At 23.7% G+C, this 26,553-nt stretch overlaps 1 protein-coding gene across 2 annotated transcripts in view; it reads right to left on the reverse strand.

Moving 5' to 3' along the window:
- The window catches only part of LOC113561116 (probable G-protein coupled receptor CG31760), a 126,578-nt gene that overhangs the window by 80,157 nt on the left and 19,868 nt on the right, over positions 1 to 26,553 (reverse strand). The window lies entirely within an intron of this gene.

Genomic DNA, 26,553 nt, shown 5'->3' on the forward strand with positions numbered 1-26,553 from the left:
TATAAACGTATCAGTGAGTTATAAAAATTAATACACAATTATTGCTTTTCTTCGAAATATTATGCGAGCAAATATTTTCCAACATTTTTATCATATTTTATATTATTTTATTATTTTGATTGTGTATCAAGATAATAATATATTATTACGTAGTGTTTCGTTTTATCGTCAAATAAAGTTATAAAATAAAACAAAACATCAGTGCTTGTTGTTTGTACTTTAAAAAGGCTTATAGATAAATGCTAAATTTGTTTTTATAAAGTGTTTTTATTACCATTAACATAATCTCTATGCAATGTTTTTTTATGCGTTACTACCAGCGGAAATCAATATAAAGCACAATTATTATTAGTATATTGAAGACACAAACAACTAATAAATAATAATATTGTACTTACTCTGAAAAAATGTATTTATCTGTATTTTTCGTATAATATAGTTTATAATATACTATAATATTATGCATAATATTATATTATTGTAGTACATATTATAAATACAAATACAGTACTTATAATCTACTTACCTAACTGTATTTCAATAACTCAAATACTCAGAACATAAATTAAAATTTTGATCTTTTTATATATATGTAATATATTCAACTATATATATTATCAAAGTCAGTGAAATGGTTTCATTATATAATAGCGAGTTTTCCACTTTTAAATTATCAATACTGGTATCGTTGAATGATAAAAATTTGACTAAAAAAAAAAGTAATAACTCAATAACACAATTTATTTATTTATCGCCTATATGCCTTTTTTTCCATCACCTGCTTTGTTTTAATAGAATTTACTTGATATTTTTTTTTATTTGTGTTGTTCCTAAGCCGTTAAACAAAATTAATGATATTTTACAAAAGAATAAATATTTATACGTGGTCATCCATTAACAGTAAACATTCATTATTTCAAAAAATACTAAAGATTTTTAAAATATAAATTTTAAATAATTTTAAGTTTTTACATTATGAAAAAAAAATACAAATTTTCATTTTTTTTTATCGTTAAAATTAATCAAGTTTTTGACTCTTTTAAACTACAGCTATTATACATTTTTAATTTTATACTCGAAAGCAGAATATTAGTCGGGTATCAAAATCAAATTTCGGTCAAGTAGTTTATTAGTTAAAATTATTTTAAGTTTTGTCAAGTGAAGTATTCGACCAACATTTTGAGGTGTATCAGAGGTACTACTCCACTCTACTTATCAAAACTTCAAAACTTTGAATACCATTATAACTCATGAACTACTTATCCAATTCGATTTTTATATTTCTAAATACTTCTAAAAATATTTTTTCTTTAGAATATAGAATTAAAAATGCATGTTTTCATCAAAAAAATTAAAAATAAATAACGATAAAAAAAAGTAAGAAATATATTTGTTGGATAAATGTAGTTTTTTTAACAGCAAAATTATATAGCAAATATATATTCAAAAACGTAAATAGTTTTTTAAATAATGAGTATCTTACGTTGAATATATCACATATATGTGCACATATACACTTGAAATTATTATTAAGTTAGAAATATAAAAACTGTATATATATATATATATTATATATATACAAATAAATAAATATAATAGACAAACATAATACAATAGTCGGAAGTGTGAACTCATATCGCTTGACTCGTATTTGATTCAATTTTAAAAGCATTATATTCAAAAAAGTATTTTTAAAGGAGCTCAGTTAAAACATTGTTTGCTGGTTTGTTTTCTCTCAAGTCTGTCTATTCGTCGATATTTTGTTTGTGTAAGTTTAAGAAAACTATTGAAGAAATTAAAAATATATATATATAATTTTACTTGATATCCAATCTTTAAAGGCATAACAAAAAGTACTCCATCAAAGTTGAAACTAAAAAAGTTTTCTCCGAAAGAGATATTACTAACCTTAAAAGAAAGTAATAAACTCAGGTCTTCTTAGAGACTCGAAGTTTAAACTAGGTGTTATATAGTCATGCCGGAGTATACCTAATGATGTTTACGTGAAAATATATAATTATTATTAATGATGATGAATAACATAATAATTTTTCATTTTTTTTAAATTTTAATTTGATTATGTATATTTTTAAATTATTACAGCAATTCTTAACTTTAAGATTAGCTGAGACTAAATCAAATGTACAATACATTTATTTATGTAACGTGTTTGCATTAAACAAATTATTTAAAATTTGATAATTAAAAATATACTGTAATATTATTAGAAAATTACGCTATTCATAATAATATGATGGTTGTATACTCGTACTTTATTATTTATTTAATTCAACTTTAATTAATTAATCTATAAGACACTGTTACCTAAATTATATTTATGTTTATTATTATTTTTTTTTAATGTCATATTTCAAGATGGTAAACCAAATGAAAAAATAAAAAAGTATTATCTTCATTTCTCTTATCATTCTGGTTTTTAAATGGCTATGCCTTTACAAACGTCTATAAAAGGGTAACTTCAACCTTTATCATTTAATGTTCGGCTATTTACTTTCAACTGTTCTTAAAAACATTTTGAAACATTTTGAACGTAAATTATAAACAAATTACCAATTTAAGTTAAATGTCTGAAAAAAAAAATTAATAAACACGTTTATTTAAAATATTTTTGAGATTACTATAAATATATAATAATGATATAAGATTAATATTACTTTCTATCCTTTAATAAGTATTAAATTGAATATTAAATTGTTTTCATTTATCTTACATACATATATTTAGTCAACAGCTATATTTCTATAAAATATTTAAAATATTTTTTGATTAATTTGTTAGTATAACAACCTCAAGTTCAATAAAACAATTAATTAAATTATATATTCGATAATACAAAATATAAAATAATTTTAAGCAATTTATATTCTGTATAATATATTATATCGGAAAAGTGTGTTTGTAATAATTGATGATATTAACATTTCTATAGTACTTTTGGTATTTTCATTTATTTAAAAAATGAATATGCTAATTATGTCCACATATCGTATTTTATAAAATACTTTTAATATAAATATAATAGCATGTAATTAATACTTGACCTATCAACTATAATTATAATGTATGCGCTGAACCAGTACTAGAGAAGCACTGGTGCTTGTGTAGTAATATAATATTTGATCCAGCGATCTAATTACTTCCCTGACCACAACAAACTTATAATATTATCTTACATACCGTGAACTATATTAGTTGAATACTCTAATACATGATCATTTAGTATTTGTTCGAATGATAAGTTCAATGTTGTTATTATTTAATAATATTATATCTTATGTAATTTGCAAATATTGAGTGCGGTTTGAACAGTTTCCATAATGCAACTAAAATAAATTGCAATGTTCAAATTTAATCAAAATTCATTATTTTACAAAATAGCTATTGGTATAAATTTAGTATTCATAATTCCAGCAAAAATATTATATTGATCTATCTTATTGTTGTGTCTAAATATAAAATTATGAATATGTATATTTTTAATATTATATACAATTAATTCAAAGAAATACAAACAGTTCGATATAGATACTTTATTTAAAAGTCGCACTGCTGTAGGTATGGTATATTTCGAGTGCTGTGTATCTTTATTGAGTTTCTAAACTTTGTAGGTATTTAGTAGTGAAAGTAACGGACATGTTAAATGTAAAGGCATTGATAAATGATCACGTAAATAGGAAACATGGTTGTAAGCAGGATTATCTTTATTTCTAAGGATATTTTATATTTTATATATATTATGAGTATTGTTATAGTAGCTTATTTTCCTATTTGTAAAAGGTAGGTTTAGCTAATATCAGACAAAAACATAGTACATATTATATAATATTGCTTATAGAGTATGAATATAAGAATATGTAAATACCAACATATAAATAGAAGTGTAATGCGAAGAAGTTGGTGCGTACATGACTAAAAAAAAATTAAATCTCTGTGAATTATATTTTTTTAATTATAAGAAAACATTTTAGAGGCAAAATCGTTATTTTTTCCACCAAAATTTCATAGGTATTCAAATGTTTATATATAAATATTGGTCATAATATTCGTAAATAATAAATATTTATTTTAATATTTTTTAGTTGATATAAATATACGGTATTTAAAACCGTGTATTGAGTTATCTAGCCTTTTTACTTAAAAACTAAAATTGTATGATCATAATTCAAAAATAAAACTAGAAAACGTCAAGAATTACATATACTTATAAATAACACAAAAATAACCAAAATATTTTTAAAATTATATAATTATATTTATTAACAATAATTAAATTTAATTATTAAAACGCTTAGTAAAAATGCCATACTTATTAGTTTTAGAGTAAAACAAAATAACAAAATCTATTTTGCTAAAAACTAATTTTGTGTAAAAATTTCCGTTATCCCCTAATTTTATTTTTATTTTTCCTAATTAATTTGAAAATCACGTTTAATTTCTTGTGCTATTCATTACTTACTATACTATTAATTTATTTAATTTATTATTTTAGAATTTATAACCTATAACTTTTTTTGAACAATTTAAGGATTAAGTTTAAACGTACTTTGAAAGCAGAAATTTAGAATCTACTCAACTTTTCTTGTCGTACAATTTTATAAGCTATAACATCATTACAACGAGTAAAATCACATGATTAATTCTTTTGTGTGCAGGCAAACTATATACAACAGTTGTTCAACCAGCATCCAGCTTTATGGCTGAAAACAATGAATAGGGTGCGTTGGATTTTTACATTTTCTCTCGCAAACTTGAATTTGCCGAAAAATACTTTAATCCACTGAAATATTCTATCAAATGTAGCTATTATTAAGTTGGATTATTCTTTTATCTCAAACCATTTTTTTTTTCATTTGAATATAGGTTTGGTTACCTATAGGTAAAAAAAAAACGTATTGTAATTATTAACAACGGCAATTGTATTTTTCACTTATTGTCATTACTCATTGTTCGCTGTTGGATTGAACAAGTAATATTGACATGACTATCTAGCTGCTTTTATATCATATTATATCTCTAGGATAAATAACAAAAATCTCTTCTTTCCAATAAGTTACGTTTTAAATTTTTGTTAACTTATTTTTACTTTACCAGGCCCAAAGTTATTACCTATAGTACGGGAAGCGAGAAAATAACAGTTGAAATCGTGTATTATCTCATGATTAATGGTCTCAGCTCGGACACTTATTATCTCTGCAGGAATACATCCGTCCATTAAGTGTACAGTTCTCAACTTGCTATAACGACGTAGACGTTAACGTTGGTGGATGTAAATAATGAAAGTATATAGGCGATAAAACGAAAATAAGTACCCGCTGATTTTTTCGTTCTTATGAAAATTATATACATAATAATAACCATCTCCTTTTATTTAAAAACCATATCCGATGGGTTAACTTTATTAAGCTGAACATTTTAATTTTACCATAGAACGATTAAGTAATCACTACGAAATCCCATGCAAGCTAAAAAATTACTATAATTTATCACTGATATCATTGATATTAATTAATCGCGTTAATGATGAATATAATAAACATTAAAGAAATCCATAAATTTACGAATTTAAAATTTTACTTGCTGTTGTAAAAAACGATGATGATATAAATATTCAGTGTTCGACACATAAAAACTTTATGAATAATAAATAATAATGGCACTTATAAATATTCCAACAATTTTGTATCAATTCTACTATTTAGATAAACGTAATAAAATTCAACATTTTATCGAAAAAAAAAAATAAAGTATTTTATTACCAATTGTTAATTTTTCTGAAAAAACTTGATCAACAATAATCATTTCTAAACTTTAAGAAAAAATAAAATGTAACGTTAATTTTTCATCAGTAACCTAATCTAACCTTGTCTTGCTTTTACATAAATTATTCAAATTTATAAAATAAGCACATAGGTAACGTTTGGCCAAGTTAAGCACTGATCAATATTATAGATATATCATCTTGTATTATATTTAATTCAAAAATAGTACGTTATAATAAATAATAAATAATACATCTTCAGAAACACAAAACAACTAACGAATTCTGTAATACCTATAGTAAGTCATAACTGATCAGCTCTTTTAGTCTTTTGTTCTTACGATAATCCACTTAACTATTAGTTTATCCAATAAACCATATATGTTTATGTTATTCACGTGATAAATTTATTACTACTTTAATACCATAATATTTTAAACACACTTTTGATTAGACAAATATTTTATCTATTATATTTTAACCTAATTATTTGTAGTACTATATCCATTTTTTGGTTTTCTTTTAAGTTTTCACCAACAGTTATTATTATTAACTTTATCTTTAAATTTAGTATTTTAATCTACTTGGGGCCGTTCTTACCAAGCGAGAGTTATTACTTTTACTTTTTTTAACCTGATGGTTACCCTAACCTATAGGTTGGGTCAACTGAAGTATAAACCTACAACTTAAACTAATATATTTACTACAATCTTTTTACAAACTTTTTTGTACTACATATTGTAAATAATATACTTTACACTGAAATGTGAACGACAAACACAAAATAATTATAAAACCGTATATATTGGTCACTCATCATATCAGTTCGCTCACATCGGTGTAACTGATAATGAATGATGTTTTATTATTTATTTTGATCATCATTAAACATTTAGGAAAAACAATAAAGCATTAAAATTTACAGCATACAAATTACTCGGAGTAGTAATTACTCTGATTACTATAATAATATACTTATAAAATGTTTTTGGTCTTTAAAACATTAAATGTTCATTACTTTATGAATTACAATAAAATACCTATATACATTTTGTTGAGATTGTCATTGCTCTACCTACGCGTAAAGAAACTATTGACAAAATCAAAAATAACCTCATGAATAGACCATTAAGATAAGATTCCTGATCTGTAAAGAGGGGCATGAAAGTTTTAAAACTTTTTAACCTCGAAGAAAAAACGTTTTCTTGACAAAATATCCAATCAATAAATTCCTTGATTCTTATAGAATCTTAAACATAGATATAAAATAGTATATTAAACTTCGTTTTTCTTGAAATTTTTACATGATATACTACCTACTCGAAATACCAACACACGCACGGTTTATATAATTATAATATACATGTATATATCTATAAATTAGAAAGTGTAAATATTAAAATCGATTCAACTATGATTTGAAAATAATTAACTCTTTATAAAATATTTAAGCCAGTAAGACTATATAATATAAGGTAGTTTTGGATAGTAATAAAAATATATACTCTTAACTCGTCGTATAACTACTTTGAAGTCATATGTATATACATTTTTTTTATGATTAAAAACTATTAGATATTTTTTATCCATTTCATATTATACGTCATAATATATGCTTTTATATTTTTTTAGATTAGTAAAATTTACACAGTGAAACGGTGAGTTGATTTAATGTAAATTCAACTAAAATGTATTTAATGATATTGCTTATACAGATTTTTATTCATGTTTTATTTTCATTGAAATAAAACCATTTGGTAATCTCTTATAATCATGATAATATATTAACAAAAACTGTATGGGTTTTTTTTTTTTTTTTATCATTTGATATATCTGCATATATTTATTTGAATCATTTTAAAACGTATAATCAGCATATAAGCTAGTTTGGTGTTCCAAAACTTGGGTGTATATTGTTAATCTTTTATTTTTTTATAATTTGAATTGTTTGAAAAATGTGTAACGATTGCTGTCTATATTGACATCGTACATTACTCGTTAGGCAGGGCATGGCTAATATGATGAATGTGAGGAATAACGAGCGGGACCGACTGATGACTTAAAGTTTTCCAGCGGGCGTCATGGTGTATGGTAATGACCGATGCGACACGAACAAAAATATGACAGTGGAGAAGACTCCGCGACGATCAGCACCGCTATCGGCGAACACCCACACTCATGGCATGACGGTACACCATACTCAGATCGATAACATCTCATATTCTTTATAAATTAGTATACATTATCTGTCTAACTGTCTTAAATATTATATATATATACATACTTCGTTAATATAATATAATTTTGCCATTGGGAACACACTGAACGGTAAAGATAAGAGAAGTGGGAACGTTACAAATGTTTACTTTAAAATGAATGACCAATTAAGTTTCAAGATTATCTTGTAAAAAAAAAAAAAATAAATAAGATTACTGTAGATTTAATTTAATTTTTTCAAATAATTGTTAAGAAAATTTATTTTTTTACATTATCCTTTATGATAATAATCAATTATACAATTATCTAGATACTAAAAGTTGCTTCTTATAGATAGGTACTTTTTTAAAAATTATTTTTAAATATCTAGATTACCTTAAAAATCTGTTGTATAAGGTAGTATTGATTATAACATAATATTAGTTCGTCACTTATAAATAATACAATTAATTAAGACAAGTATAAATATCTGTTAACATTTTTATTTTTATAATTTATTAATAGAAGACATTTTTTTAATAATTGTAATTAAAATAAAAATATGTAAAAGGCTTATTAAGTACCAATAATACATAACCATTATGTAATTAAATTGTTATTAACATTGGAGAATTTTTTTAGAACAAACTTTTTGTGTACCTATTTAATATAATATATATTTTACAATACGTACAATTTTATACGATGTGATACCGATATTATTATGTTGCCGTCAGCAGCCGATGTATAATATAACTACATTACCATAGCAAACTTGTTGATACGCTTAATTTTGTAATCTTATGAACATATGACGCATTTTTTTTTGCGCTATATTAGGTATAATATACGTAAACCTAAATTATAATTCATCTTTTAATTAAAAAAAAAATGTATTAATATTTTTAATTAGGAGTTAAGACATTGAATTCTGAACACCAATAGCCTATCATTAACGTTAATGCGTCATAGAAAAACTTCATTAATTCGAGCAGTTTATGATCAATACGCCTTTAAATTTATCGATGCTGATGAAGTGAAAATATACGGAATATTAAATAATAAATTATTACACAGACCCGCAAAAACATTTCTATGATTCATCGCTTTTCCGTGCAGCAGAGAAAATACCGAGTTGTTTTCCTTATGTACATTGTGACCGCTTTTTGAGGTTGAGTGAGTGCTTCAAAGTTCTATAAAACAACTTCAGAGATTTGAAGCAGTTGGTACTTAAAAAGTGGTATTTTTCGACAATAATTCAATCATAACTGGACAACTGTATATCCGATGTCCATATTATTCAATGTTTTGAAAATATTTATTTATTCGTTATTTTTATGACCTTGCCCCTTTGATGATAATAATAATAATAATAATAATAATAATAGCAAAACAATTATTTTGATTTATTTCCCAACTGACCCACATAAACCAGGATTGTTAATTTTATTTTGTTGGAAAAATTGAAAAATCAATTAAAAACAGTTGAAAACGAAACAGATACTGAGATTTAAAAACTCAGAAAGTTTCATTAATTTTAGTATTAGTATCGAATATTAAATTTTAGAACATTGAATTACGATCCTGAGAAGATTACGCCTTGATAATGAACTGAGAAACTCATAAATAACTTCTTAATAGTATATTAGATATATTCTAGTATATTGAATATTGACAATACGGTTTCACACTGTCGATGGTAACTACGAGAACTGTCACAACCAAATCACTCTTCTTAAAACCTACAACTAATTTGTTTTTATTCCTCAAACTCTATATCAGTTTTAAATTTTAAAACAACCGCAACTTAATATCTTGAATTCGTTAATATTATTTGATGGAAATTAGATAATTTATCTATTGTTAATATAATGTTTAATCATAAAATATGATACATTCTGAAAAAATAATTCTATTTTGTTAACTTAATTGTTGCAAGAAATTAGAAATGTCTTAAAGTAATAAGTACCTAGGCCAATATGAGTTAGCTGGTAATTAATTACATATTGTATTTAAAAGTACGGCGGTAAACATAGTTTATTTATTATAACTTTAGAATAGCGCTTTTAGAAACTACGTTTTTAATTGAATTCATCAAACATTAAAACTTTTTAACATATCTGGTTTCGTCAAAAACTCAAAAGACGTTATGACTAGAAGGTAGTAGTTTTTAATCGTTTTTCTCGTTTATAATTATAGAGGTTTAATGTTAAATTTTATGCTAATTAATAGATAAGTTCGCATAGGGTGTTATGTATATGTTACACGCCAGGAATGATGGCCTAATTCGTAAGATGGACACTTGCAGTTAGACCATTGCATGAAGTTAACAAGTGATGACCTATACGATAAAAAATTAAGGAGAAACATTTCATAAAATTTACTTTTGAAGACACGCCATATAATTAAACTATCATAAAACAACTCTGTCTTACGGTAAGACTCTTACCTATACTTTTTGTTTAAACTTGACTTTACTTTTATATAATAAGTTATAGTTGATTCGTTGTTAAATTAAGTTAATAAGAATACATTTCAAAAAAAAAAGTTTTAAGACACACAATACTTTTGTTCATTTATTAACTCAATTAAATCAATGGTTAAAATAAACTGACAATTATTAACGTATTAACTTATGTTGAGTTATTTATTTTTTATGATTATCCCGCCCGCCCCGACACTTAATACAAAATCGGCCATACGACCACATAAACAGTTAAAAACATATACATTAATATAATATTTTAATATTTAACACATTCAAGTTGAAGTTGTATCTCACTTCTATCACGTCAACCAGTTTTTATTTAGTGAAAATTGACCTAACATTTTGACTTAATTTTATTTTTAAACTGTTTAATGTCCATCCTCGAGAATATAATTATTGTAATGCACACGTCCGATTCAATTTCACACATGTATTGTGTGTAATGTGTACTTACTTTTAACTCGTCCTAAATGCCCATGATCAAAATCAATTGCACGATGGGTTACTGTACACAAATGAGCGTTGAATAGTGATCGACACGTTTGATAATTATGCTCTACGCGCATACGATGTTCAAAGGAACCACGTTTAAAATAGGAGTCCTTTGTGACCTTTGTGCCTATAGTTCACATTTAGAGGTAGTGACTATATTAATATATTATAATACAATTTAATAGTTACAGCTGTTCCTTAAATACGGACTTATAGAAAATCATTTCCCGATGTTCTTGATTTCAAAATTGAAATGTTTTGTAATTTCAGTGTGTATTGAACTAAAAACAAAATGCATGTTCATATTTTCGCTTGAGATATTCTCATATGACTGCTCCTTAATGTTTATTGTTCCGTTATTATCATTCATTTTTAAAGTGAAATTCAAATATAATAATATTATCATACACACCTCGTACTCGAAAGCAGTAAAGTTTACGTTACCAACTTATCGTAGTAAATATATAGACATATTATAAACACGTGTGTTTATATCAATAAATGGTGTAGAAAAGTTCCGAGAAGTTCTCAATTTCATCTCAATAGCGTATTTCGTTCGTTCATATTTTGTCAACTTTTTAATGTTTTCTAATAGTGTTTGTATGTAAGTACTAGTTTTCACACAACATTTAACTTCAACTAAAACCCCATTAGCTCACGTACTCATATTGTAATATCTTTATAATAATACAATAAAATATACAATGTGTATATCAGATGATACTAAATTGTTTGATCTATAAAATTGAATTGGCCAATCATCATTTAGTATTTTGCAATAACAGTTCGTTGAACTCGTATATGTTATTAGAAACAATAATAACTAAAATTAAACAACAAACGTATTAAACATTAAATAATAACAACAATTTTAATACAAAAAAAAACCCATTGGAAATTCTAATTTAGAATAAAAATAAAAATTACTAACGCAAAAACAAGAATCTTGTTCAAAAATTAACAATTATTATTGTCAATTAATTTTATGTAATGATTTTGAATTAAAATACGCATAATATTTTTAAATATGACTAGAAATAATTAAACTGTCTTTTATTTTTTAAGATGTTAAGCAAATATTGTTTTATTTATTTCGATTTCTCCAATAATTTCACAACTTAAAAATATAATCTGTATTATATTTCTTCTTTGAAAAAACCTAAGCTGTCTAAAAAATATAATTTTATGAACAAAATTGATTTAGTAAAAATAGCTTCAGTTCTGGTAAAACTTACTACTCAGGAATTGTATAATATATTGGATTAATATAATAGATGTCAGTACCTAGACTATAGGGTCAAATGTTCCTTTCGATGTCGTTTAGATTTAAGAAACAGTAGAAGATAATCTGGTATAATATATTAAAGTGATAAATTTTAGAAAAACATTAGATTAAGCTGAGTAAACACTATGCGCAGGCAGAACAATATAACATTTTAAAAAATCTTAAATTATATCATGAACCTATCCAATGTCAATGTGTACACTGTGAACACCTTTTTTAATAAAATTGTGTATAGATTGGTCTGGAATATATTTTGTATTTATTATTTTAACAACATAACGTATTATTTTTTAGCTACTTATATTATTTTTTTTTTAGATTCTGAGTGAAGCGATGGATGTATTGATTTTACAATGATGTCTGTTTTTTGTGCATGTCACCACTTTTTGAGCAGTAAATTTTTTCAGTAACTTTTAAGATGTTTTCTGAAAGTAAATTGGATCTAATTGGTACTTTAGGATACAAAAAACATAAACAAAAATGTATAGAACTTTTCAAAATAATCAGGAATAATAAAAAATAAAAAAATACAGAAAAACAGTAGCTTATATATAAAACCAATTTTAAGATTTCAAATGCTCAATAAATATTAATATTATAATTAACTAATCATTCACTGTGATATATTCTATCACTTTTTTTCTATTTATTGATATTAAAATTTTTATTTCATTTATGGATTATTAAATGTTTAGTTTTAGACAAAAAGCTTCAAAATTTAATAAAAAGTTTTTCACACATTTTCCGAAATTAATTAAAAAATATTATAATATTTACAATATGTTTTATAGTCATTCAAAATTAAAACTTTTCTGAAATTCATTAAAATTTACTATTTATTTTTTAGCTAAGAATTCAAATATTTATATCAAAGTTTGACAATTAAATACAAGGTCCCTCGTAAATTCTTGCTGAAAACTTAACATCTAAATAATATACGAGTATATAAGAACAATTTTTTTTTTTATTTTAAGTTCAAATTTTGATGAAATTAGATATTTAAACAAAGAATAACAATTATATATTTTAGTTATTTTGCGGTGATTCAAAAATATTATTCATGAGAACTTTAAACTTTTACGTACATTATTATTATAATATGTAAACTCATTGATATTTTCCAAATATTTAGATTAATTTCAAGCTTCACATAAACAATAGTAAAAGTTAATAACACATCGTGGAATAAATAATTATACTACAATAATATTCACACCGTTTTATGATAAGTTAGTATTGACTCATAAATGAATAATTATAATACTACAGGTAGTTGTTCTATAAATATATTATATATAGGTAGGCAGTTACGATGTTTTTGACTAAAATTAATTCAACCTACTGCTATATTACTATAATAATAAAATTAGTTACCTCAGTAGCAATAAAAATCAGTTTTTTTTATTAAAATCAATACATTTTGTATACACAATGTATACAATTATTAAATGTAATATATATATATATATATAAATTAAATATAAGTCATATCTTATGTTTAAAATTTAATTATAAGAAACACCAAATACATTCAATCATTCAATATAGGTTAGATAAAAAGGTGCCTACGTTCATGCTCAGCTACTTTTATTTTTTTCTAAATTGGATTCGTAACAAAATATTACCCTTTAAAGTGAAAAAAGGTCTTAACACATTGTTGCAAATGAAACCTGTATGCGTTTCATATACTATTTATCCCATGGGAGCTACATTTCATTTCCTTTCTACATTCTACTGAAATCTTACACTCGCTATGTTTGTGTAGCTCGGGTGGCCAGTAAAATTAAAATCACATGCAAACCTTGTTGTTTATGAACACATGTTTCATTATTTTACATTAAATACATCTTTTATTTTACTTCAAATTTTAAGTGTATGTTCATCAACTGTATGAATAAATACGATATATTATTATTAATATATTTCGAATAATAATAATGTTTTGTGGTTAAAGATCCTGAGCGGATAAATAAATCTACTAATTTTACGATGTACGTTTTTTTTTACAAATTGATATGTTACTATCATATAAGAAATGATAAAAAAATAATATATACTATTATATTTTCATAAAATTTTACTAAGAAAATTTAAAAAAAATAAATGGTGTACAGTGAGATTGTATTACATGTTATGATCAGTCAAATATTTTTTTATGACAATGGATATTCACACCTAAATAACAATAATTATTTTTTATTATAATTTAAAAATTGAAATATTTCATTAAAAATAGATAATTTTTTAAATACACAATTTTGAACTATTTAATATGAACATTTATTTAATACTTTGAATTCGTTTAGTTGTTGTCTTTAAACGCTGCTACAAAATATTATGCTTGACGAATAACCTTGAAATTGTGATACAAGGTATCGCTGATAAATAGTTTTTATAGATGTTAATTTCGACGAAGTATTAAATGGTGTTTTATTTGAACTCCAAAATATTATTCGTATGGACTTTAATCTTTTTTATAATACTTTGTATATTATGGTTTTCTGTATTTGACGATATTTTAATAATTTCAAACTGTTTAAACCAAAAACACTATCCTTTGGTACCTACGTTAATATTGTGTAATTAGATACATAATAATATATTAATACTTAATAACAATCATAAATAATATGAAACTCTATTTAAATAATAACTATTTATGTAATATTATGTACCTTCAGTGAGTATGCATCAAAAATTAAATTATCCTGTATTACTAATAGAAAAATAAACTACTTTAGCATCAAAATTATATAATGTATTAAAATATGTATAGATATATACTGACATGTAGTCTCTGCTCAGAATCATTTTTTGATTGTTATTATCGTTGAATACCAACTTAATAAATTCTATCAAGTGACCACTCATTGACGAGATACACTCGACACCATACAACTACGCAACACAGTTAATTCCAAAATAATTTTTTTTAGAATTTCTCAATGGTATTTAATATATAATATATTTATTAAAAAATAATAATCACAAACTTAACATTACAGTATTAAACCACTAAATATGTTAAACGCAAAAACTTCTATAATTATATTTGGTAGTTTAATAAATTACAGAGAAAGTTTTATTACTAATTAATGATGTAATAATTTACGATCTAGATTTAACTAAATAAAAGTTAAAACGAGTTTATAATTATTAAAACAATAGTCAACTAATTTTAAATAAAAATATAATATGATATTATTATAGAATTATATATTTTATTAATAAATAAATACATAAAATTATTATTATACATGTATTACTACTACATAGACAATTATTATATTAGTATTCTGTACATAAATTCATATAGTAACTATTTATGAAAGAAATGAAGTATATTAATATTTATAAGCTATGAACAAAACATTGAACATTCAATAATTTCAGTTATTTTTATTCGTCCTTAACGTACAAATTATTATTTTAGAAATCTTTTATAGTCAATTTAGTTTCATCTAATTCAATTTCATTTCATTTCTTTTATGTTTATAGTGTTTATTTCGTAGTTTATTTTACATTTTAAATCTAATAATTTATTATACTATTTGTACTTTTGTAATATCTAATTAAATTTTAATATATGCATTAATAATCAATAGAGAACAGCAAACCATTGATTGATTCTAATAAATTGTATTATATCGTTTTATGTTAATTTACAATTATGTATATTTTGTAAATACGAATCAAAATATAAAATTGAAGTATCATTTTATCTAGTAATAAAAATATAATCCACACGTTTAATATATTGTATAAATACAAACAATAATACTTTATTACATAAAAATATATTTTAATAATGTCAAAAATGTCAGTTGGATTTGAATAACATATTTTTATTTCCATTATCACACGTAACTCTCTAAAACAATATCTTTTAATAAATTCCTAGAATCTTTTTATTTTAAATCATTACTGAAGGTCTTTTATGTACAGATCAATGAAATATTACCCTGTTTTGGAATACAAATAAGATGTCAATAATTGGGCATATTTTTTTTTCATTTATCAGCATATTATGCTTTCATTCGATTGTATTTACATATTTAAAGAAAAATTTTTCCTTTAATACACTTGTACGATTCCTTAATAAATGTAATGTAAAAGTACCCTAGGTACGTAGTATTAAAATATGTTACTCCTGTGTCATCCCGAGACCCGAATATTGTCATGTATGAATTGTAGTCTTAATACAACAAATAACTTAAATAGTTTCAAATTTCACTACAATACTCCCATTGTTTGCTTAAGATGTTCAGTGCAATTTTAAAGCTCTTTGTTTGTTTGTTGTTATATATTGTGATAACTTATGAAAAATAGAAGAATCTGGTAGATTGTTTACAACTGTAAAGTCAAGATACACGAAATAACACATATCATTTCTAATAATAATAAAAACTCTAACAAATAGGAATTCTTTAAACGGAATTCTCTAATAATTTTAATAGGCATATAGAAAAATCATATCTCGGTGTACTTTATTAATTATATAGTATGTTATTATATTACAGCGATCGTGTGATTTATGCTTAATCGTCCTATTATTAAAGATGTGTTGTGCGCGGTTATATTATTAATCATAAATGTAACATAACTATATCATGTAAACTGTCATTCTTTGATTATTATATTAAAAATATAATCAAAAAATAACATTTTTTAATTGTATATCTTGACTTCAGATAATTATAATACTGGCATGTAGAAAATATAAAGGAACATACTTACAATACATTTTAGATTCTGAGAGAAGCAATGATTGTATTAGTTTCATAATTATGTGTATTTTTTTTCATTTTTGCCTCGTATTTATAAAATAACTGTTTATTTTGACATGTACTTCGAGATTAGACCCAAAAATGTCAAGTACTTTAAAAATAATTTGAAAATTAAAAAACAAAAAAATTGTGATATTTACGCAACGTTCGATTTTGACGAAATTGTTGTTGTATATTAAAAATAAATAACTATAAGAACTTGACATTTTTATCAAATATTCATTATATAAGTATATTTCATAGACATGAAATGATTTTCAAAATATTGAAGATCCAAGATAAGATCTAAAAATTAAAAATTTGGTACATGGTTTGTCATAGATTTTCCTTACATCCAGGTCTTGTAAGTTACCAAACAATTTCGACAAAATTTGATATTTAAAATAAAAATTATTTATTTTATTTATTTTTAAAATATTATTATTTGTAGTAATATTTAGGTTAATTTTAAGGGCCCGCCACACCAACATTTGTTTTCTTCTGCTGTCTTGCATGTAATAAAGCAACAAAGGTATTCCATACTTCTACAATTACAACTCTAGTGTATGGCAAAGACATTTTTATACATTCTACAAAGAAAGATGTTTCCTGTGCAGAGCCTGATAGTTTTTTCAATATTCTAATTCGTTTTAAATGTAAGCGTGATTTAATTTAGATAAAAGATTTATTGTATTTAATTTCTCTAATATTTTATCTTTAATTCTCAATAAATAAATACATTTAAAAACAAAAATCTATCCTTCGATATACAGGATATATCCTCCTAAGGCATATATTAGGTTCCTTTGCTATAAACTTAACCAGATAGTTTTAATTGCAGAGTGCCTTTATTGCTATATTGTGCGAGAGACAGATTGAGAAGGAAATATAAGTGTGCTGGCCCCTTAAGCTATTTATTCTACAAACATATTAACATTAATCTACAGTAATCGGTATCAGCTTTTAAGATAATCCTTTCATATTAAATAATATTAAATACGTGTGATCGCATAATAGGTATATTGTAATAAATTATTCTTGGAAATATAGCCAAACAATCATATTCACTCAGAATTGTATTTCGTATGTATTGATTTATAGTCAAATTTGAATTTAAAATATTTATTTCAGTAATTTATTCAATAACGAATTAAACCTAACTATACATCAGAGAAAGTTCCCCAATTATGATTTTATTTTTTGACGGAGTTCGATATTGTAAGTGTATTACCTATTATCAATAATACATTTACCTATAACCGAATACATTTATATTGTATATGTCTAAACATTGAGTTATATTATGATCAAATAATTTTCATTTTTTTAAAAAGAATATAATATATTAAAAATATTATTAAGAAAAAAAATATATTTTAAAAACACCGAAATGTCCAAAATAGTACAGTGTAAATTATTTATAACCAAAGATGAGTTTTAAAATATAACATATTTTATCTTTGAAATTTGACGTTTCTAAGAATATTCTTTTAGTGAAAACAAACGGATAAAATAAAAACGACGTAATATACCATTTTAACGAGGTTTCAAGTATTTTATGCACACGTAGTGTAATTTTTGAAATGCTAACCACATATTATAGTGCCTATTATAGGAGTTTACCACAACCATGACCACTTAAAGCGTTTATTGCTGTGTCTGGACTAAACCACCGCTCGTTCCATAATTTCGGACGACTTCTGTCAACCACACGTACGCATAATAATATTAGCTGAATAGATTAAGTTTTTATAACTACGTTATGGCGTGTGCCCCTGCCAGCGAATGATGTCAAATAAAATTTGTCTTGGCTCTAAACTCTAGAGCAGGTATTATGGAATTAACGCATCGATTAACAATATGTCAAATAAATTAAATGTCGAATGCGTGTCTAATGTAACTATGTACGTTATAACTTATAATAACACTGTGTATTGAACAAAAAGATACAAATAAGTTATAAAATTATTTTAACTATTGATGGTATTTTCAGTGTAAATGAAATAATATGATAAAATTGATTGTAAAGTTTAACTTGTGTAGAAGAACTAGAGTTTTATAACTGTAATACTTTTGGAAGGTCATACAATTCAGAATACAGTAAAGTTGATCTCAAAAATTTTAAATTAACTATTCATCATGAATTTATTTGGTACATTATATATGTATATTAAATTTGACAACCACAAATAGTATTTCTTTTTATATTATAACGTTAGTTTTCAACCTACAAAATGTTTATTCTTTTTTTGATTCATCAAATTTGATTTATGTTTTATAAGTTTAAAAATAATAAACATTTAAAAATATTCTATTTATAACTCTATATTTATCTACTTTATGAAAATGATTAATTAAAAATTATATAAACAAATTATCTGATGCGAGTAAATTGTATATATTATACATTCATTTTCAATATATTTACTAAATTTATAAGATGTACATTAAAAATATTATACCATTTATATATTTAAACATAAAATAACTATTTGCCTTATTTATATAATACATTAAAAATATTTTTTTTTTAAATTATGAAGTAAACACATAGAAAATACTAAAACCCTTAAATATAAATCGTGAAAATAATATGCATATAAATAGATAAAGTAATTTTATGCTTAATATTATCAAAAATGTTATTTCGATATTTTTTTTCTAAAAATTAGCATATTTAAATTGGACATAACTGATGAAAATTATTATTTTCCTTGACAAAAAATGTTTAGAATATCCAGAGAAAATTCGATTCCTTTTATATAACTAATAATTTATTAGATTATGACAAAAAATTTTTTACGTTTTTATATTTAAAATTAAATGCACTCTACACCTTTAAAATTGAATGCATTAAAAATCATATGGAACTTTATACATCAGTTGATAGCATTATTAATTGCATGGTGGTTAAAAAATTATTTTGTTTTTTGTTCTAACTAAATCATGTTAGTTGTTTTTTACCATTATATCAGATACCTACATAAAATCTCAAATTTAGTATTTGATTCAACTATACTCGAAAATGTATAAAGTTAAGTTTTTCTATATCATTATAACAATATTTTTATAGTGAATTATTTGAATTTAACATATTTATGTGAATTTTTTTTTGGAACCAAAGGGTAATTTTATTCTGAAATATTTTAAGTTTTTTTCAGCTTGCTAATCAGTTGCTTCAAGCAGAGTAAGGGCTAGTAAGTTGTGAATGTGGTATTTGTTTATATATTAATAGTGGATATTTTAATTTGTACCTAATGTAGATTGTTTATATCAAATTTCGAATAGCATTGAAATACGCTAGTACCCTTGTAGCTTAATAGAAATTAATGACCACCACGTTAGACATTTATTCAATGTTACATCAAGGACTACTGGCTGGTATGCCTACATAGGTAATATATTAATTATATCAAATGAAAGTCGTTGGGTGAGCTTTATATTAAAGGTAAATTGAAGGTTCAGTGCTTTTTGAAGCGTTTATTTGTGTCTTCCCGTGTTTGCACCAGTTAGAGGTAGACATTTAAATGCTATTATAAATTGACAACTAGTGCTACGTTATAGTCAGATTCACGATATTAATCGTGTGTAAAGATCACAAAAGAACATAATGTTTAGGAATATTAGATACCTATAAATTAAACGATATGTTATCAAATGTAAAACCTTTATAATGTTTTATTCTTGACATAGTAAATATTCCATCGATTACAATATAATAATAGTTAATACATTAAACATGTATATAAGATAATTGCATATCCTGAACGCCGTCGTACTACGTACGCTAATCTGTAATCACCTTTAGGGACTGTCGAAAAATTAAGTTGTAACTCGAAGGAAACAAAAGCAAAACATGTTTTAGTACTTTTATTAAAAATTTATAATTTCTCAAGATAATCAGTGTAAACTCGAAATTAATTATGGAAAGGTGAGACATTTTACATGGCACCTGTTTTCGAAAAAATTAATTTTGTTTTTTTTTTTTTGTAATTCAAAATATAAATGACAAAATACACGAACAAAACCCAAACATTTTCAAATTGTTTTGTAATTGAAAATGCATTACTTTTTAAATGCTTAAAAGTTTAATACAAGATTCCTCGCACGTTTTCTTAGAATATTAAAAATATATATATACATTATATCATGCGCACATTTTTTGTTAACCTACTTGCATTTTAATTTTGACAAAATCGTAAATATATTTATTTTATTTTTTTGTTTTATTTTTAAATTTTATAATACGTATTAGTGATATTGAATGTATTTAACAATAAGTATATATTTTTATATACGAAGAAAAAAGTAGTATATATTATATAGCAATCTAAAAACAGCTTGGGTGAAGGAGCCAACCAGTGTTGTAACTACAAATGTGTGGTTAGTGGAAGCTCACCAGTAGATCTCGACATCACGACACTTCAGGCGCCTAATGTGTTCAAAAAGTTTAGATATCGGTGGATTTTAATGATTGTGTGTACTGGAATGAAAACGTTTATAGAAGATTTTTGGTAGTATTTATTACTGTTTGGAAGGATTATAAATTATTATGTAGTGTACAAGTAGTGTATAGTTGAACACATACTTTTCGATTGAAATATTTGTGTTTTATTGAAGGGATTGGCAGACTCTCAGAGTTGTACGCCGTAAGTCCATATAAGTCTGAGAAGCAGTTTAAATATAAGTTTATTTTTGAAATTAATATATTTTGATATTTTGAGGTGGATATAAACCCAATCCAGGTGAGATGGTGGTCTGAAGACAGACCCATATATCGAACATTTTATGCAGATGGTAAATGTGCGTTGTCAAGGTAGATGTGGTTGATGTGGTAGATGTGTCGATGAGGTTACGTGAGCAGTCTATTTTAGTGTGGCAATGTTTTTTTTTTTACCAGATGGATAAAAAATTAAGGTGATTTCGAATGAGATTTGGTAAGTACCTATATTTAAATGAAAAATACAGAATTTTACTCCAACAATTTTAATTATTTTGTCACGATTCAAAAAATATTAAAATTAGAAAGTTTAAACTTTCCCCATAAAGTTTATTATTATTTCATAAATAATGTAATTTTCAAAGTATTCAGATAAATTTTTAAGTAGTTATTTTAAGAATCTATTTACGATAATAAAGTGTACGTCAATATTGACTTATAATCTGATAACAATAGAATAATATGATATGGTATTATAATTATTAATAAAACAATATTATATACAGATTACAGGGTCAAAGTTATTTTAGCTTTCCGATAACTATTAGAAAATTAAATTACTTATAATAATAATATAATATACATTTATATGAATTATTGAATATCTTTAGAAATAGAGGTCTACACTTTGTTTATGTTCTGTATAGAATCGTTTTTTTTTTTATTTGCACTGAATTTAACATTGAACTCAAATTTAACACATCCATTAAAGTGAACTACTTAATGGCGATACACGTTTGAAATACATCAGAATGGCTTCCCTGGTATTTTCATTATGTTTCCACAATTTATTTAGGCACAATTTCCACTTTTTACCCATCCATAGTAGTCATACATAAATACATAACCTACTATTAATAATATATTATCCACTTTGTAAAACAGTGTATGCAATTATTATTATTTAAACAACTACTGGATTGTTTATAATGTTTTATGAGAAAAAGCATTTTAAAATATCAATAAATGAAAAAAAAAAAGATAAATTTAAATTGTATTTTATAGGTTTCTACAACAACGATTTATATGAATATGCCCATGCATTATTATAGTATCATCATGAATACGTGGCTTATATAAGTATTAAAATATATCAATTTTAATTACGTTTCACTGTTCTATATGAATATGTTATACGAACAAAATATTATTATTCCACCAAGGGATAGTTATAATATGAAAATGTATCTACCATATTTATTTTTAAATTATGTTTTTCTGAAACAATAGCTGACTTCAATAATTTATTATTAATGTTAAAATAAATCTATCAACTTTTTCAACAAACAGTTTATGGGTAAGCGTTTTAAATGCTCTTTTGTGTTTGAACAAAAAACAAATCTTATTAAAAATTCGTGAATAATAGGTTTATACGTTTCGTCATTAATCGTGATTATATTGGATAATTTGAAAACAATGAGATTTCTTTATAATAGGTAATTAGATGAACTTACACTTTGGTTTTTGAAAAATGTATAAATAACCTTCGCTCTTCCTTTTCAACGCCTATACAAGTCTAATCTGATCGAATGACGTATATCGAAATTTATATTTACTATTTTAGTTTTATTTTAAAAATAATTACATAATCCACTCACGTCTTCTTCAAAAAACCTATTTTGTTTTTATATTCTACTTAATAGCACTGACATTTATTCTTTATAATATTATACAATATATTTACAAAGAAAATGTAAAAAAATATGTTTTAGACCATAAACAACATCGATAATAGCATTTGATTTTGATCAGATAGTCAAGTTCTATTCCTTTATATAACCTATAAAAACGAGTGATTAAATAGTTTCTATGAAAATGTACTATTCGATCTTTAAACAGTATACTCAAGTACTGAATTTATATTATTCTGACAACAAATTGAAAAATGATTCAAAATCAAAAATGGCTATTAAATATTCATGTACATTATCGGGGGTAATTATTAATAAATATTATAGGTTTAAATTATTTAAAATAAACTCTAGTCTATAGTACCTATATAATATATATCTTATATTGTTTCAATTAATTAATTTGTTGTTGTTATACTTATGTTAGTACATGACATTTAATTTTTGTACTATTTTATAAAAAATACATTGATTTTTGACAAATAACAATTCAAATTATATTTTTAATATATTTCGTACTAAATGACACCTATTTAATTTTATTGGGATAGATTAATATTACTAAAATGTGTAATATGATTTTTAACACAATAATACTATATTTATGATAGGTAGTAAGATACTAAAATCGTTAAACCATAAATTAACGAAAAATCGTAGATCATTATTAATTATTATCAATTTAACACAAAACATAGACATATAATAGAATTATATATTAAATGTCTATGCAAAAAAACAAAATATTGTATTGGTTATTTTAGTAAAAGCATTAAAATATTTTCTAATAGGTCTTAAAAATAGATGCGTATTTACTAAAAGAGATAATACATATATATGTATCAAAATAGATTAAAATAGTTTTTATCTATTTTTTTTCCACAGCTCTGATTTGTTTATTTTATCTTAACTTCAAATTACTGTATACACGAATCCAATCGACAGTAATTTAGATTTATGAGCATTTCACAGAACTTGTGATCTATTTTAACGTCAAATAAAAATAAGACTGATGTTTAAAAATAAAAATTTAATGCAATATTTAAATGATTCGTGCGTAAGACTATTCAAACTACAGTTTTGTATGTCAGTTAGTTTGATTAAAAAAGTCGGTATAAATGTTTGCAATAAAAAAATACTTACTCTACGCAGATATTGTAAGTATGTGCCTCGTCAGAAATTCTATACTAAGAGTAGTTATCTTTTGAATGTGTATTATAACCTGGTTATATAATGCATTTTGTATTAGATACCCAACATACATTGTATTATTTAATGTATTTTAAATAACTAGGAAATCAAGTACAAAAGCAATTCTAAAATTATTATCCACTCTTCAATTTCATTAACTTTAAAACATTTTCATAATTATATGTTAAAAATATTTAAACAACGAATCTTCATTATTTTTATTTTTTATTTTACAAAATTTTCAATAATCTCTGTCAATATAAATAAATTTTTCATAACCAGAGTCCATTTTTAGATTCTGAGCGAAACAATTTATGTATAATGTATTGGTTTTACAATAATATTTATAATTTCTTTGTGTGTACCTTTAAAAACTTTTTTAAGAAGATAAAAGATTCTATTTTCAATTTTGAAGATGGTTCCTGGTAGAAAGTTTAATTTAATTGTTACTTAGATAATGGGTCAAATGTAAATATTAAATTTTAAACTCAAACGGGTTTTTTTTATTATTAAAAAAAATATATCGATCATGTAAACTTGAAATATTCTAGTATTGGTAAATTTATTATTTTCTATACAAAGTAAAATGTTCATAATATTAAAAATTCAAGATTAATTTGAAGCTATTTAAAAAGTATTTTTTTTTTATTATTATTTTCTTAAAAATGTTATGCTCAGGCAAAAAGCTCGAATTCCTCATAAGCCGTACTTATAGTGGTTTAAGAACTTCGATTATTAATTTTTTAATACATTTAAAATCTTATGTTATCACGCATCATTTTAACATTTTAATTTTAATTTTAAAGCGAATATCTATTTTTCGAAGTGTGTTCATTATTATTTTTTATCTGCTGTTGATTTTGAATATTTATATACTATAAAAAAAAAATGTCAAGTAGATTATAAAACGTGTGTTTAAGATACCATTTTTAGTGTTTAGAATATTTTCACAAAAGGTAATTTTTTTCTTAATATACATTTTCAATTATACATCGATTTAAATACTAAATAATATGTTACATGAAGTATTTTTCATATATTTTTAATAAATTTTAGACTATTTAAGATATACATGCACTTGATGTCTTGATCTTACAATATTGTATTATGTTTAAATATATCATGTCTTGTTCATACACGTTAGGTACCTATATTGTATTTTTATTTTTTATGACCACCAAACTAAGAATATTACTAAGAAAAAAAAGATCAAAAGTGACTTTTTCAGAAAATTCGGGTATATTGCGTCTTCAATATATTACTTGATAATTAATATTATTAATTAATGTAAATAGGTAAGTCGCTTATAAGAGCAATTTTAGAGTTGATTTATAAATATTTAATTAAATATTCGACGCATTTTTCTTATATCGATAACTCTTGTTTTAACATAACAACATCAATAATACAATTCTCATATTAAATATTATTATTGTTCATGTTCAGTTATTTTTTGAATATTGTTTTAATCTGTCAGATTTATAAAAGGTTCGTTTCATAAATGTTATTATTAATTGAAAAGAATAGAAACTTTTAAAAGACATATATATATTTTTTAATTAAATCTAACTCGGTTTTCACAAGAAAAGATTTGGGAAAGTTAACTTAGATGAACAAATATGATATTTTTTAAAAGGTAAATGTTTTCAACCCGACCATTCTCCAGTATATCCCATACGACATATATTTTAACAATAAAACATTTAAACTATTTAGTATGTTATTAAAAAAATAATGTCAATGTAAAACGATAGGTTCGTATTTTCTTACTGTACAATGTAAATAACGTTACTTTACCTCTGTACAAAATGTTTCGCTATACTATGTATACGAGTGTTATACGTCATATTATATCATTCGACTTTTTTTTTAATTTAAACGTGAATAATACAATAATATATAATATTCGTTACACGCATAGCTATTTACCATGTACAAGATATGTGATTAGCGCAATTTGTTGTGAGGGGTATAAATACGATTTTCGATCGACTGATCGATATAA

This window comes from Rhopalosiphum maidis, chromosome 1 (genome assembly GCF_003676215.2).
Source record: "Rhopalosiphum maidis isolate BTI-1 chromosome 1, ASM367621v3, whole genome shotgun sequence".
NCBI classification, from domain to species: domain Eukaryota; kingdom Metazoa; phylum Arthropoda; class Insecta; order Hemiptera; family Aphididae; genus Rhopalosiphum; species Rhopalosiphum maidis.